Source organism: Eublepharis macularius, chromosome 2 (genome assembly GCF_028583425.1).
Source record: "Eublepharis macularius isolate TG4126 chromosome 2, MPM_Emac_v1.0, whole genome shotgun sequence".
Lineage (NCBI taxonomy): Eukaryota > Metazoa > Chordata > Lepidosauria > Squamata > Eublepharidae > Eublepharis > Eublepharis macularius.
Genome location: NC_072791.1, coordinates 157,300,274 through 157,316,253, shown reverse-complemented (window position 1 = coordinate 157,316,253; position 15,980 = coordinate 157,300,274).

Below are 15,980 nucleotides of genomic sequence, written 5' to 3'. Positions count from 1 at the left end.
AACACATCCTCCAGGCAATTTAAATGTTCCTGGAAAGTTCTCCCAATAACAATCACATCATCCAGATAAACCCAACATGTGGCCCACTGAATATCTGCCAAAATCAAATCCATTAGCCTTTGAAAAGCACAGGGGGAATTGCAGAGACTGAAAGGCGTCATGCTGAACTCACAGAATGAGACGAGAAGTCTTTGGACAACCCTCTGGATGTGTTCCCACTTCTTGGAAGCCAATGGCTAAATGTAAGGTAAAATATCTAATAATATGTATAATATATATATATATATATATATATATATATATATATATATATATATATAAAATAAGGTAAAATATCTACTAATATATATATTAGTAGAGTCTGGGACACTTCAGGATGTCATCTATGCAAAGTAATGGGGCATGCGGTTTCCCAGTGAATGTGTGACTCAGTCTTTACTGCTCATCGAAGAGATTGTTAACATTACATGTAAGCCTGATATCTGTGAAGCAGGTGTAGCTTGGCAACAGGAGTGCAAGCACCCTTTATGTTCACTTCCCTTTTTTGGTATTGTATGCGCAAAACCATATGCAAATAAAAATATTTTTGTATAAAATATACAAACACAATATGCCATTCTACAATTTAGTTGAATTTAATCACTAGAGTCCAATATGAGTGGACTCTCTTACTAGTATTACCTCCCTTTCTTACTTTCCAGAAGATTTTTAAGAAAAGTGGGCTCCTAAGAGCAGAAGTATGGTTGGTAGCTAGATATCTTCTCCCTTCTTCTAAACTTGGGGAAAGATATAAAAAGTGAATTATGACAGTATATGTAGAGATGGGGAGGGTGAGAAATACAATGGCATCAACTGATTTATTTAATGTTGCTCTTCAAATAAATTTATGGGACTCAATCTTGTCATACTCAGTCCCTCTCATGGAGAAGCTAGTCCACCAATATGAATGCATAGAGAATAGTTGATGTCTCTCAGTGAGAAGGCTGTGGAACCTGTGCACATGTATTTAAGACACGCGTTTAAAAATATGTGTAGTACAAATCCTAATATGAGGAAGGGAAGGGGATAGCCCCCAAATTGCAGACCTTCCAGATCAAAAAGTCACAGGTTCTAAGGCACAATTGCCACAGTTGTGAGTGTGGGGTTTCTTGTGTCAATGCAGGGAGTGACTTTCTATTATCTAACATTTTCTAGTCTTGCTGTTCTAGGATACAAATTCAGATGAGTTGCTGTGTTGCATTAGGCCACATAAAAATAGGACTACTATTTTATCCCAACCTTGATAATCCAAATTCTCAATGGTTCTCCTGCTCTCTTTCCAATATGACCTATAGTTAATATATACCCAAGTAAATAAGGACTTATTTATTGAGATACCTGATTGCACAAACGTTGGACAATTTGGCTGTCAGGGTACTTGGATGAAGTGGTCCAGGCGGTCAAATAAGCAATAATTGCCTGCATAGTTTCTACATTTGTTATAGTTCAGTTCCACGCCATTTTTTTTAAATAAAAGGGATTCCAATAGCTGCCCAAGAACTTTTTAAAAAGGCATTTAATGTTTGCATCAAATGGTATGTAACAGCATATATAAGACAAGAAAAGTTATCTCTAGACTTCAGTAAATAGCCTCCTCTCCTTTTCTTTTGGTAGCAGCAGTTTGGTAACTTTTGCTTTGTTTTGCAAAAAGGAGAAAGGAGAAAGAACCACGCACATACACCTGACAGTTCTCTCTGAAATAACTTACCTGATAAAAATCTCCTTCTGTCTCCAGTTTGTCAGACTTTTGACTCAACGGAATGTTGGCAAAACTCAAAATGGATGAGATGTCACTTTCTTGACACCCTTTCTCCGTCCCACATCTTTTCTAACATCTGCCAACACATGAAGGCTGGTTTCAGAGAAAATTAAGCACTGTTCCTTGCCAGTCAACTGATGGATAATGCAGCCATGATCAAACACAAGAGAGGGAATTTTTGACAGCAACTCCAAAGCCGTTTCAAGCACAGGCTTCATGAACGCAGGTCATGTGCAAATCTCTGATTTCAGAACACAGGATGGAACATTCTGTTCAACAGGCCCCATGGCTTGATCTTATGAGTTGGCAAGTCTCTACACAGACCTTTGTCTTAAGTGCTCCATATACTAAACCTTAAAGAATTGTTTCTGGATCTCCATCTCTTCACCAGCATCATCATCGTGTTCAACCTGTTGCCTAGATGTTTCAACCCAGGATTAAAACTCTTCTATCTCCTTTGACCTTCAGTTTCATAGAGATGCCACTCTGATTCCTGCTATCTCCACGGGATACTTCATATATCTAATGGACAAAAGTTGTGTTCACTCTTCTTTTTTGACATGACCGCTGAATGCATCAAGAAGAACACTAACTCTACAATTCTAACTGGAATCACACCCTTCTCATTGAAGCCAGTGGGGTTAGAAGGGTGTAACTCTGCTTAGGATCAGTATCCTTGGTGGTGGTAAAGAAAAGTGCCATCAGGTCATAGCTGATTTATGGCAACCCCTGCTGGGGTTTTCAAGGCAAGAGACTAAAAGAGGTGGTTTGCCATTGCCTGTCTCTGCATAGCAACCTTGGTCGTCTTTGGAGGTCTCTCATTCAAGTATTGACCCTGCTTAGCTTCTGAGATCTGATGAGATCATGTTTGCTTGGAATATCCAGGTATCTCTACCCTTAGGAACTGTAAATCTGCCTTTCAGTCATGGATGATGGCAGTAGCTGAATTATCACTTTGCTCTCTCAACTGACAATGTAAATCCTCTTTCTCTGTACTTTTTCCTCACTAGGTGTTGATGGTAGGCCTAATTTGGGCACATGTGAACCACTCCTTCCTGTGGGGGGCTGCTGCTCTTTTGCCTTATTGTCATCACCAACTTGCTCAGCTTTCTTCTGGTCTCTGGGCCAAATCTCCAGTGTGGAATGATGGGAGTGACTACTCTGCTTTGCCACTACCTGCTGTTATTAATCCCTAATGGGCAGGGACTGTTGGTTTGGAGGTGCCTGGAGGAGAAAAACAAGGGAAGCAAGCAAAACATTGGGCTTTGGGGAGCAAAAGGCAAGGCAGCTTACCTTCTTCTGACCCTCCCCAGCCTCCTGCCCTTCAGCAGGAGAATAGGCCAAGTTCTGTCCCCAGGTGGGAGATGGCATTCAATAGGTCCAGCTGTTCCTGCTGTTGCCAGCTGCTGCTGCTTCCTATGCCAAAGGCTGGACCCAAAGGACAAGTAATGAAAGAGGAAGCCAGTGGTGAGGAGCAGCTGCAGCAGCTGATGCAGGAAGGGGTGCTCATTGCACAGTTCTTGCCAAGGCTTACAGAAAACTGGAGCCAACCCCAGTCCCCATCTTGTCTTGCTTCATGCTCTGGTTTTAATGTCTTAGTATATTTCTGCCTCAGGCCTTCGTTCTTTGAAAGCTTCACTCTCCTAAATGCCTCTGATTCCTCTAATATATTTTGTCCATGGCCTCATTCCTAAAAATCACTTTCAGATTATTTGTGCTGTGGCTTTCTCTCTCATCATTCAGAGGCCGTTTCAGAACATTCTGGAGACAGATGGAATGCAAATAGCTGCGACCCTGTGCTGCAAAAATGGAGGAGGAAGAAAAACTTAGCATGCTGAATTCTGAGCAGGATAGGATTTTAGTCTGCTTCCTCCTACTTACCTATAACATCCCTCCTCCTCCAAGGAGCTCAAGGAAGTATACATGTTTCTCCCTTCTCCTGTTTTATCTGCACAGCAAGGCTGTGGGGTAGGTTAGGCTGGGCAAGAGTGACTTGTCCAAGGTCACCCAATGAGCTTAATGACTAAGGGTGTCAACTTTCAGATGAGGTCTGAAGATCTCTTGGTATTAATCTCCAGAGGAAAGAGACCACTCCCCCTTGAGAAAATGGCTGCATTGGATTGTGGACTCTATAGCATCGTCTCCTGCTGAGGTCCCTCCCCTCCCCAAACCCTGCTTCTCTAGGCTCCACCCCCAAATTTCCAGGAATTTCCCAACACAGAACTGACAATTTTGGGAACCCAGGTCTCCCCAACACTAGTCCAACATTCTAAGCTCTATACCACACTAGTTTTTTAATTAGAAAAGTAGGTACTTTGGTTAAGTCTTTAACATTTCTCAGAGGCCTTGAGGCGAAAGGAAAAATGTGTTCAAAAAGTTATTTTCAGTCTACTCTCTGGCAGCTACTTTTTCATTACAGTTATGTAGGCACTAGGCAGTAATGCCATTGACCTTGGGTTAAAAGGCATCTTGCTTATCTGCAAACTTTCCTGCAGATTTTTGGTCTGAATGCATTTAAAAGCACAGACTAAAACTTTATTTTGTTTTCTTCATTTATACCCCGCCTTTCTCCTCAATGAGGACCCAAAGTGACTTACATCCATTTGATCCTCACAAAAACCCTGTGAGGGAGGTTAGGCAGAGAATGTATGACTGACCCAAGGTCATCCAGCAAGCTTCCATTGCAAAGTGGGGATTTGAACCTGGGTCTCCCAGATCATAGTCTGACACACTCTAACCCTATACCACACTGGATTCATTTTCTGACCCTTCTTTCAACCTTCCATGCATCATATGCTGGCAGTATTTGGCAGCATGCTGCCCATAAAGTATTGTCCTTAGACTATATTCTTCATGGTCATGTTACTGACACTTATGCACAACAGTAATGGCTTATGGTTGATGAAATCCTTGTCTATAGCTTTCAATCCTTCATATTTCAAAACAGAATATAAGGATGATTTCTGAAGTACTTTTTATTCTAGTCATCAGAGAGAAGCTTTTTCTGCTGAATTGTGGTTTTCTGCTTCTTTCCAAATATTTTAATAGCTTGGGAACCACCATCTGCTTAGTGGCATCTTGCCACATGTTTATGATGATGGCCAGGATACTGATCAATGGCAAAGCCCCAATGGGCCTGTTTATACTTTAGAAAGCCCTTGAATAGGATAATTTGTTTATGGAGAAGGAAATTAAAATATGTTTTTCAGGCACCTGGGAGTTACCTGGGATCCCTTGATGATGCAGCTCTGTTAATGTTAGCCATGTGAGAACATGTTTGATCTCTTAAAGAGGATTGGGAACCATGTGAGATGAGAGCAAGATATAATCTGTGATCTCTTTTGAACCTGATTATTAACTAAATAGTAAAAAGTCCAGTAGCACCTTTAAGACTAACCAATTTTATTGAGGCATAAGCTTTCAAGAACCACAGCTCTCTTTGTCAGACGCAACAAAGAGAGCTGCAATGAAAAGAGCTTTGTCAGAGAGCTGCGTCTGACGAAGAGAGCTGTGGTTCTTGAAAGCTTATGCCTCAATAAAGTTGGTTAGTCTTAAAGGTGCTACTGGACTTTTTACTATTTTGCAACTGCAGACTAACACAGCTAACTCCTTTGGATCTATGATTATTAACTAATAGTTAGTGATAGGATGCCATTACGATCGGCTTGGGTAAATAGCTCCTCTTCCCCCATGCTCCCAACTGGTGAATTGAAAATAACAAGAGAGCAGTAGAACCTATAAGACTTAACAATTTTTTTTGTAGGGTATGAGTTTTTGTGAGAGACAGCTCATTTCTTCAGATACAGCTAGAATGTGAGTCCATCTGTCCTTATATCTTGGAGAATGGAGTAATTTCAGAAGCCAGATGACAATAGCAGGTAAAGGACAATCACCAGTGAATAACAATAGCAGGCATGATTGGATTAGGTGTGGAGAAATCAGCACTGGTAATGAGACAAGAAACCTAGGTCTTGATTCAGTTCTGGTGGATGCATTGTCTTGAGCTTCATTATCAGTTGGAATTCAGCAGTCTCTCTTTCTAACTGCCCTTTGAAATTCCATTGCAGAATAACTGCTATTTTTAGGTCATCAACTGAGTGTCCTGGCTTGAAAATAAGTTAAAGAACTGTTTGGGCTACCTAAGTCCACCAAGAGAAAGAAGTTCCCAGACAATGAAATGAAATAACCCAATAGTAAGTCTTACCAAAATGACCTTAGCACTTGAAGAAGTGGTGTGTAGTCACTGAAAGCTTATGCCAGAATAAAAATGTGTTCGTTTTTAATGTCCTCTTGGGCTCCGGTTTGGTTTCACTGCAAAAGACTAATGTAGCTATTCTACTGGAATTATTATAAGTGACTATTGTGTAACTTGTTAACCTTGGCACCTCAAAAATGTCTGCAGTACTGCTATTTGAATAATAGTGATAATAATATGTGCAATAATTTATAATAATAGTAATGATCAGTTCTGGACTACATAGCCACAAATGGAGTAGTTAGAAATCACAAAAGAGCAACTATGAGGGAAAGCTGGTGAGATACCTTCTCAGGCTCATTCACTTGTCCATCGTCCAACATTATATATACCATTAAGTGCCAACAATGCCCTTCAACTCTCTGTATTGGACAAACAGGTCAGTCCCTTTGCAAAAGAATAAATGGACACAAATCTGATACAAAACCCGTAAATCTGATATGAAACCCGTAACATTCAAAAACATTTTAAATTAATCTACCACTCCTTCACTGACCTAAGAGTAGCCATTTTTGAGCAGAGAAACCTCAAAGGAAAATTACAACATGAGATTGCTGAAACTGAGTTTGCGGGCCCAGCCTGATGGGGGAGTGGAGGTGAGTGCAAGGTGAGAGATGACACCAGACAATCTTGATGGAGTTGAGAAAGGCCACGACTTCATTGATTTACAGCTCACAGAGTATTGGTGCTGCATGGGGTGTGGATCCCCCAGCATTGGCTGACCCGCCTGCCAGTTGATGATCCCCATGACCCCTCAGACCACCTGCTGAAGTGGGAAATTATGAGATTACAGTTAGCGGGTTACCATGTGGGCACACACCTCTGTGTGGATCCCCTGCCACTTGGGAGTGAGGATACCTGACAGCCCTCAAGCTGGTCATACACCTGCTATGCCTCACTCGTCCCAAGATCCCTTAAAAGATCCTCATAATAGGGAAACTGGGCTCACAGGCCCTGTTTCTCCCCAAATGGATCCATACCCAATGCTCAAACCACCTGCCCCCCAAAGTTCTGATGAAAGGAAAGCAATAACAAAAACAATCCTCATGCATACCCCAACATGTCAACATCACCCCTAAAATCCTGCAGCAGCAATCCACAAACAGAGTCCTGATGGTTAAGAGTCAAGGGAGGGTCAGGTGAGAAGTTGGCTACAAGCCAAGTGAGGAGGGGCAGGGAGAGAAAACCATGCCTCTTGGGTCCATTTCCCCCTTCCTCACGCTCACTACCCTGGTCAGCCCTGATTGGGTGGCCTGGAGATTTGAATCTGGGCAGCATGTTCTTGCCTGCGGGGAGCCTCCCCAGCCCCTGCCATGTGCCTCACCCCTCCATCCCCACAGACCTGCAACCAGATCCCCTAGCTAAGTCTGGGGGCCGGTGTTTATTTGCAGATTTGGAACAATGGATCTCTAGAGTTGAATCAGGACATAGGATTCTTCTTGCATTACAGACGCTAATTGTACACAGTTCAATCAAGCTAATGTGCTCACCCATGTTCTATCAAGCTAATTACAACATGTATTATAGTCAGCTTCCTGACAGTCTAATTTGTGATACCCCTTCCACTCTCTGCCAGGACTTTAAAGACTCCTATCTTTTCCCACTCCATGTGTCTGACAAAGGAAGCTCTGACTCTTGAAAGCTCACAGCCTGGAAATGTAGTTGGTATCTAAGGTGCTACTAGACCCAAATCTTGCTCTTCTACTACAGATCAATATGGCTACCCACCTGAAACTATCTTCTGAGAAATGTTTTCCAGTTGAATCCCTGGGCTACACTTTTTCACTTCTTCTATCTGTACACTTTAGGTCATTGTTGTGGTTGAAGATGTAAGGATTTGATTATTTCTATACATTTCTTAGTGACTCAGCATGGAGTTTTGCCAGAATATGTCTGTGTTGCAGTGAGATGAAGCCCTTTCAAGTATCCAAGCTATTTGCATTCTTCCCTTAAAAACACCCCCAGAAACCCAGGAGAGAATATCCACAGTACATTCTACCAGAGTAAATCATGGCCCAAGCCTCACAAACTTGAAGCATTCAGTGGCCTGCTTCCTTAATCTAATCTAATATAACATAATGTAGCTCTCCCCCGAAGGCTGTGTGTGGGGGAAATATTGCTCCCAGTTTGTTTGTAATTCTGGTACAGTACGTCAGTTGATTTCTGTCATGCCTCACATACCTACCTAGTAAAGAACATATGTAGAATATTAGTTTGGCAGAAAAGGACAATAATACTCGGGGATGAGAACAGGAGAACTAGAAAATGTTTAACTCTTTCACTCCTTGTATCTTCTTGTGTTTCCATTGATTTGTCCCTCTTTTTGCACCATATTGGAAAAAAATCAGTGGATATGGGTGGAAAATCATCTGGGCAAGTCATAAACATTCAAATATTCAATGGGCATATAAAACTAGTATGTGCATATTAGAATTTGGCATGTCTAGTATCACTGCTAGACCAGTGGTGGTAGTAAATGGATAGTCTTGACTCATAGAATGGATGTGTAGTGATATGAATCATGGAAACAGGAGTGGCATATATATTGATCTATATATCAAAGGCTCCTAAGTAAGCTCAGTAGCTATGGGATAAAGGGCCAAGTCCTCTTGTGGATCGAAAACTGGCTAATTAATAGGAAACAGAGAGTGAGTATAAACGGGCACTTCTCACAGTGGAGGGTGGTGAGCAGTGGGGTGCCACAGGGGTCGGTATTGGGTCCAATGCTTTTTAACTTGTTTATTAATGATTTGGAATTGGGATTAAGCAGTGAAGTGGCTAAATTTGCAGATGACACGAAATTGTTCAGGGTGGTGAAAGCCAGAGAGGATTGTGAGGCACTCCAAAGGGATCTGTCGAGGCTAGAAGAGTGGGCATCCATGTGGCAAATGAGGTTCAATGTAGCCAAGTGCAAAGTAATGCACATTGGAACCAAAAATCCAAAATATAAATACAAGTTGATGGGGTCTGAACTGGCGGAGACTGACCAAGAGAGAGATCTTGGAGTCATGATAGATAACTCACTAAAAACGTCAGCACAGTGTGCGACTGCCATAAAAAAAGCTAATGCTATGCTAGGGGTTATTAGGAAAGGGATTGAAAACAAATCAGCCGGTATCATAATGCCTCTGTATAAATCGATGGTGAGGCCTCATTTGGAGTACTGTGTACAGTTCTGGTCGCCACACCTTAAAAAAGATATCATAGCACTGGAAAAAGTACAGAGAAGGGCAACTAAAATGATTAAAGGGTTGGAACACTTTCCCTATGAGGAAAGATTGAGGCGCTTGGGGCTCTTTAGCCTGGAGAAAAGACGACTGAGGGGAGACATGATAGAGGTTTACAAGATAATGCACGGGTTAGAGAAGGTAGAGAAAGATGTGTTTTTCTCCCTTTCTCACAATACAAGAACTCGTGGGCACTCTATGAAATTATTGAGCAGTCGGGTTAGAACAGATAGAAGAAAATACTACTTTACACAAAGGGTGATAAACACATGGAATTCGTTGCCACAGGAGGTGGTGGCAGCTACAAGCATTGCCAGCTTCAAGAGGGGACTGGACAAATATATGGAGCAGAGGTCCATCAGTGGCTATTAGCCACAGGAGATAGATGGTATTCTCTTTGTGGGGAGGTGGTGCTCTGTTGTCTTGGTGCTGGAAGGAAGGCAGTGGGAGGGCTTCTGGTGTCCTGGCCTCACTGACAGTCCTTTAGATGGCACTGGATTTCTAGCCACTGTGTGTGACAGAATGTTGGACTGGATGGGCCACTGGCCTGATCCAACATGGCTTTGCTTATGTTCTTATGCTTATGTTCTTATATTATTTGAACCAAAATTTGAATATGTGCATTTGCATGAAAGGAAAAAGGGAAGAGTTGGGGAGAAGAGGAGAGCATAGCTTATTTGTTACTAAAGGCAATTCTTTAGGAGGGAGAAATGGAGGAGGAGAAATAACTTCCACATTTACCCATATCTGGGTATAAATGTTCTCCTCCTAACCTGATTTTGTATTTTTGTGCTTGAAACATCACTGCAGTATTGAATGTCTTTTGTTTGTTTGTTTCTTCCCTATTCCTTAATTCACTTTTTCTTAGTTGGCCAACTAAGAATTACTTTGAAACAGTGTACTACTCAAATGCCCAGATTGTAGTAATATATACATTGACGTTTGAGGGGTCATAGCTTCCAGTAATGAAGCAAGCAGGAAACACTCAAGGTTACTGAAAAATCTAATAATGTAAAAAAATAAATATTTGGGTATAAACTCTCCCACAAAAACATATACGACAAAGACAAGAAAGAAGATGTTACAGCAGCAGTAGAAGGAAGGGAGGTGTCCAACAATGCTGTCCTCCTGTCCACCAGCCCAACAGCAATGGGCACCATGCTCAGGCCCTGCAGCGCCACTTCAATCAGTACCTCAACTGCAGGTGCCTCTGCAGAGTCCCAAGCTACCTTCACCATTGGGACAGCAGCAGCCAACGCCCAGACGCAACCCTGGACAACAGCCTTCAGCCACCCAGATGACTCACCCTTCTCCTTCAGTTGCCCAAGCAGCTCAACCTCAGCCAGGCTCACGTGAGATTGCTGGCAGCACAAGCTGGGCAAGCACAGGCCTTAAGGTACCATGGGAGCCACTGGAGAGTCTTCAGAAGCAGCAGGGTCAAGCCAGGCAGAGAACAGAGCAAATGCCCCACCCTGGGCTGGGATGGAGTGGGTAGGAACAGGAGATGTCAGAGTCTACCTAGCTATCCCATCAGATAGACAGGGAGAAGGGCCACTCAAGGAGGCTGGGTGAGAATTGGGAGAAGACCCAGGGAGGTGGGGCGGGAGAGTCCTTTAAAGGCAGGTTCCTGTGAGGGCTGAGGAGGAACTGCAGAGAGAAGTACCTGGAGTGTGGTGTTACTCCAGGGCAGGAGAAGGAACAAGGTGGTGTGACTCCCTTTCCTGCCCAGCTGAGGCTGGAAGACACCTGCCTGGGGAGGTGGCAAGATGGCAGACAGCCAGGTGGGAGTGCTGGTGAGGGAGGAGTCTCACAGGAAGTACCTTAAAATTTGCTATATGGGGTGGGTTTCCCCACTCTGCCTGCCACAACTGTACTTTCATATAAACGCAATCTGACTGATGCTTCTAATTTTCTTCTCTCCTAGGGACTGGAAGGCAAAATATATGAATCAGTTAGACCCTTCTCCCTCTCCAGTTCTTCCTGCTGCATCAACTGGGGTGAGAACAAGGCCTATAAGGGAGGGGTAATCTTTGTTTTTTTCTTTCCCATCACTTAGTTTTTATAGGATCTCTTTCAGGAACTAGTACTCTGACTCAGCCAACTTAGGTTATAGAGTCTCTGAGGAGATGAGATGAGGTATTATGTCAGTGACAGAAGATATTGACGCAGAACGTTTTAAAATAATACAATCAATCTCTCTCACTTCAGCTGCACACTTACTTGGAAGTAAACTCTGGTGAAATCAATTAGATTTGCTTCCAAGTCTGTATTGCCAGAGTGTAAGCATATAGCATCATTTAGAATATATATGCAGTTATGCACACGGAACTGGCAAAATCCATACATACATTTGCAGCCATCCACAGCAGGACCCAAATAAAGGTTTCCCCCCTCCTACTTTGTGTCTACAGACATATGGATTTTTGCATGGGTCGTTAAGACTGTGTCGGCTTGTAGAGACCTATTATGATGATTATTGGGAATGCTGGCTTTTCAACGGGGGAATCATATGGGAAATGGGGGCATACCACATTTTTACAAGTCTCCCAGAAATGTCAAGTCAAAAGATCAAGAGGTTGAAGAATTTTTGCTATGGGCTATAAATGGAGCGGGGGAGGGGGGATAACAAAAAAAGGAAAAGTTTGAACGAGGCAGACATAAAAGTTTATAAAACTGCAAATACTGCATGGAGAGTAAATATAAATTGTTTTTCCTCCCCTAAAATATTAAAGGATGGCATTTCCCAGTGAAATTGATTGACTGTAAGTTCAAGATCAACACAAAGGAGTACTTCTTCAGGCCAAACTTATTTAACATTCAAGACTAATCAAGTTTATTCCAGCAAAAGTGAGGTCTAACTCATGAAAGCTTATGCTGGAATAAACTCTGTTGATGCCACCATTTCTGTTTTACTTTGCTACATCAGACTAACATGGCTACACTTTTGAAAATATTCAGTATTCAGAACTCCCGCTCCAAGAGTAGTGTTGTAGTATTCATTGAGATATCTCAAGAGATTTCAGCAAAACCACACAGACAGATGAATGTCTTAGTCCAACTCTAATGACAGTCTCCTAGTTGTGAAAGCCAAAAACTGACTCCCATTTACAGAGGTTACATACCTCTGAGAGTCTCTCTACAAGAAACCTCTTACACAAGATCGCTCCTCAGAGGATTTGTTTACTTCATCTTTGCTCCCGGAAGGCTCTGTCAGTTTCACCTCCCCTCCTGGGAGGCGAAGAGCCTTCCGATCTGTCTTTTAAAACTCGGCTTCCCAGCTAACATTGCAACTCCCTTCACTTGAGTGCCCTCATGTAAGATGTCTTGTGTAGAGAGACTCTGAATAGCAAATTGTCTGGAGCAAACAATTAGGGGATGAGCATCACCCTGGTGCCCTATTAGTGATTTTCTAGAAGCACCTGGATTTCTTTGGTTGAAAACTGAGCACAAGGTTAGATGAACTTTCAGTCTGATCCAGCAGGGCATGTCTTATGTCCTGATGCTTCCACCCCTTCTGTAGCGAGACTAATTAAAAATCCATCATACAGGAGTAAGCCTCCTTGTTCTCAGTGGAATTGGGACTAAAATCTCTGTACACCACTGTTTGGCAGCCCAGGTACGTGACTGTTTAGCAGTCAGCTACAAGAAGCAAAGGGTGTGGAGGAAAAGAAAGAGCTATGTTTGTTGAATGGAAAACAATGCAAAAATTGAGGAGGTGGAATGTAAATATCACTGGCTGAATATTATAAATCTGACATCATAACATTCCTTTGTTGAAACCCTTTGCTCCCAGCTGATAAACTAATTAGAATGACACACTTTTTACTGCTCCCTTAGCCTTGTTATTTAATTAAAATCAAGAGTTTATATTTTTTTTTCCTTTAGACACTTGAGCCAAATGTGGAAGAAGGACTTTAAACATTCGTGGGTAAAGGAAAGGCTGATGCAGTCAGCTTTGTTATCGGAAGAAGTGCTGGCAAGGAAAGAGAGAGAGATGAAATGTCAGTTTCTTTTTTTTCAGAGAGTTTGCAGGTCAGTTTTGGCTAATATGAAAAGCCTTTCGACTGAAATGTTGTCGACGTGAACCATCTGGGCATGTGCGTAGCTGATGTATAACTCGGCCAAATAGCATATTCAGTTGTGTTTTTTTGCCTTTCTGCTCTTGGCTTGGAGATTCTTATTTTCTCCTTCTCACTGCTGTCTGTGGCACCTGTCTTTGTAATAAATTAAGTGTCCAGCCACCTTTGATGAACCTCAAGGGAAAGAGTTGGAAGGTTATTGTATGATGACATGCCCTTTTGACAACAGCTATGTGTATGGAACAAGCACTCATTAAAATCTATTAGTTTTTATGGTGGAAACTGATCCATGACTCTCAGCCAAGGAGTTTTATAGACATTTGCATTCTCCACACACAAACTGACTGGGGCAGGGGGAGAGGCAGAAATCACCAATCCTGGCATTAAAGTAGAAGTTTTATTGAATACATTTATTAATGGCCTTTAAGTGGCAGGAATTAATCTGAAATTACAAGTACCTCTCAAACACTCTGCCGTGCTTATCTCTCTATTTTGGCTAGTTATAAAATGAACATAAAACATTTGCTATTTAGGCTTGACGTCAGTTGCTGTGCTAGTGTGTAAGCAGAGCATCTGAGAATGCCCAGCCTACTTATGTGTCCTCAGCCATGAAATTTGGTGCAGATTATGAGAAGTAAAATTATATATGAACACATGAAGTTGTCTTATACTGGGTCTATCTAGTAACCCATCTAACCCAATCATGTGGCCTTTATTGGGCAGCTGTGGTCCACAGACTAAAGCTCAAAATTTCCCTTGCCCTACCATGTGAGTTCCTTTACATGCAGAACCTGAGGGCAATACTAGTTGGGGGGAGAAAACAACAGCACCTGGTTTTGCTATGGCATTTTATGTAGCTCCAGTTCAGCTCTGAAATAGTGGCATTGTTCATGAGTTGGACCTGTGGAGTCTGTAATATCTAGATTGGCCCTAGGAGATTCTACTTTGCCAGTGAGTTATAGTCTTTTCCAGGCCCAGGTCACCAGGAAAATCACCTCTGTGGTATATTTATTATATACTTTGCAACAGAACTGTCTGCTTCTCCCCAACATTTCTGCTAGTTAATTTAGTCTCAGGGAATGGAGTCTGTTAGTTAGGACTGTTTGTTCACTAGAAGTGTAGAAGGCATAACATCCCTTGCTCTGAAACCAGTTACTCCCATAGTGGTATCTCCTTGTTAATTAGTGCATGTTGTTTTTAACATACCCATCTCTGCACTATGAACCTTAGAACAGGAACCTAAGTGAGTACCCTAATTCTGACCTACAAATAAAAATGTACATTACATAGTGTCAGATGTGGTCCTGCCTCTCCTTTAGGTCTCCAGCACTGTACCGAAAGTTTCCAGATTATACCCCTTGGTCAATAATGGAGACTTTCCATCATATTTATCTAGGGGTGCACACTGGAAAATGATTGTTTTAATTCCATATTGCAATTTAAGAAAGGGAAGGTTATCAGTTTTAAGAATTCTTGGAAATGTTGTAATGTGAAGACTCATCGATTTCTACTTCTGTTTTCATCAAGAGAGGATCAGATGTCGACCATTGTTTTCCATGCAGGAAAAATGGCAGATTTTCCCTAAGAGGATTTTTAAAAACCAAATTGTATCAAAATATTAGGGAACCTAGCCCTCTGTCTTTTCAAAAGATTCACCGAGTTTGAATTGAATTGGACAACGGGGTCCAATTTTACTGACCCTTAATAAATAAGGTGCCCCTTGCCATCCTCTCTGCATAGTGGGAAAAGGGGCAAAAATGGCTGTTGGTTTTCTGGAGTGACTTTAAAAGACCAAACTGAGTAACTGTGAGTAAAAGTAGTCCTTCAGGAATACCTGCCTAGTGAGACACCCACCAGCCTCACTGACCCTATTATGGAGGAAAGGGAGCCTACCTATCCAAACCTAAGCGATGGAAAATGTGACATTATCCGAAATCACTAATTAATCTGCAAAAAGAAAGAGAAGAGAGAACCTACAAACTGAAGGCAACCAGAAAACCAACAAACCAAGAAAAAGATCTCACAATGAAAACTCTTCAGAAGCACAAAAAGTTAAAGGCAGAAAATGGAAGCAAATCAAATATCCATCTCAGAATCCCAGACTACAATGAAAAAAAACCCTTTCCTGAATCCCTCCTCCAGCTTCCAAATATGGTCCTGCCTTACTAACTCTACCCTTGGGGGAAAGCACAGAGGAAAGGCAAGCTACTACTAATAAAAAAATTATCAGATCCGATTGTTGAGAAATGTCATCCAGGCAGGATCCCGCTGATCTGGATCTAGCATAATCCAAGCAAGGTGTCTCTCCAAAGACAAAAAGAGCAGTGAGCGGAGCACACATACAGCACACTCACAGTGGAAAATGGCCAACATAATGGATGGCTGCAGTTTAAAATCCACCCCTCCCCCAAGAAAGACTGCAGCTGGGCAAGGCAACCTGCTTGGTTTGTCCCAGGGCAAAAATTGGCTGGGGGAAATGCTGTTTCCTGTGGAATGGGGAGAAACATTTTAAAAATGGGCAGGCAAGTACTGAGAATTGCTGTTGCTGTTGTCGTTGTCATCGTCACCACCACCATCATTATTCCTGAGAATTATTTCATGATGTTTCCAGAGCTGGGAAT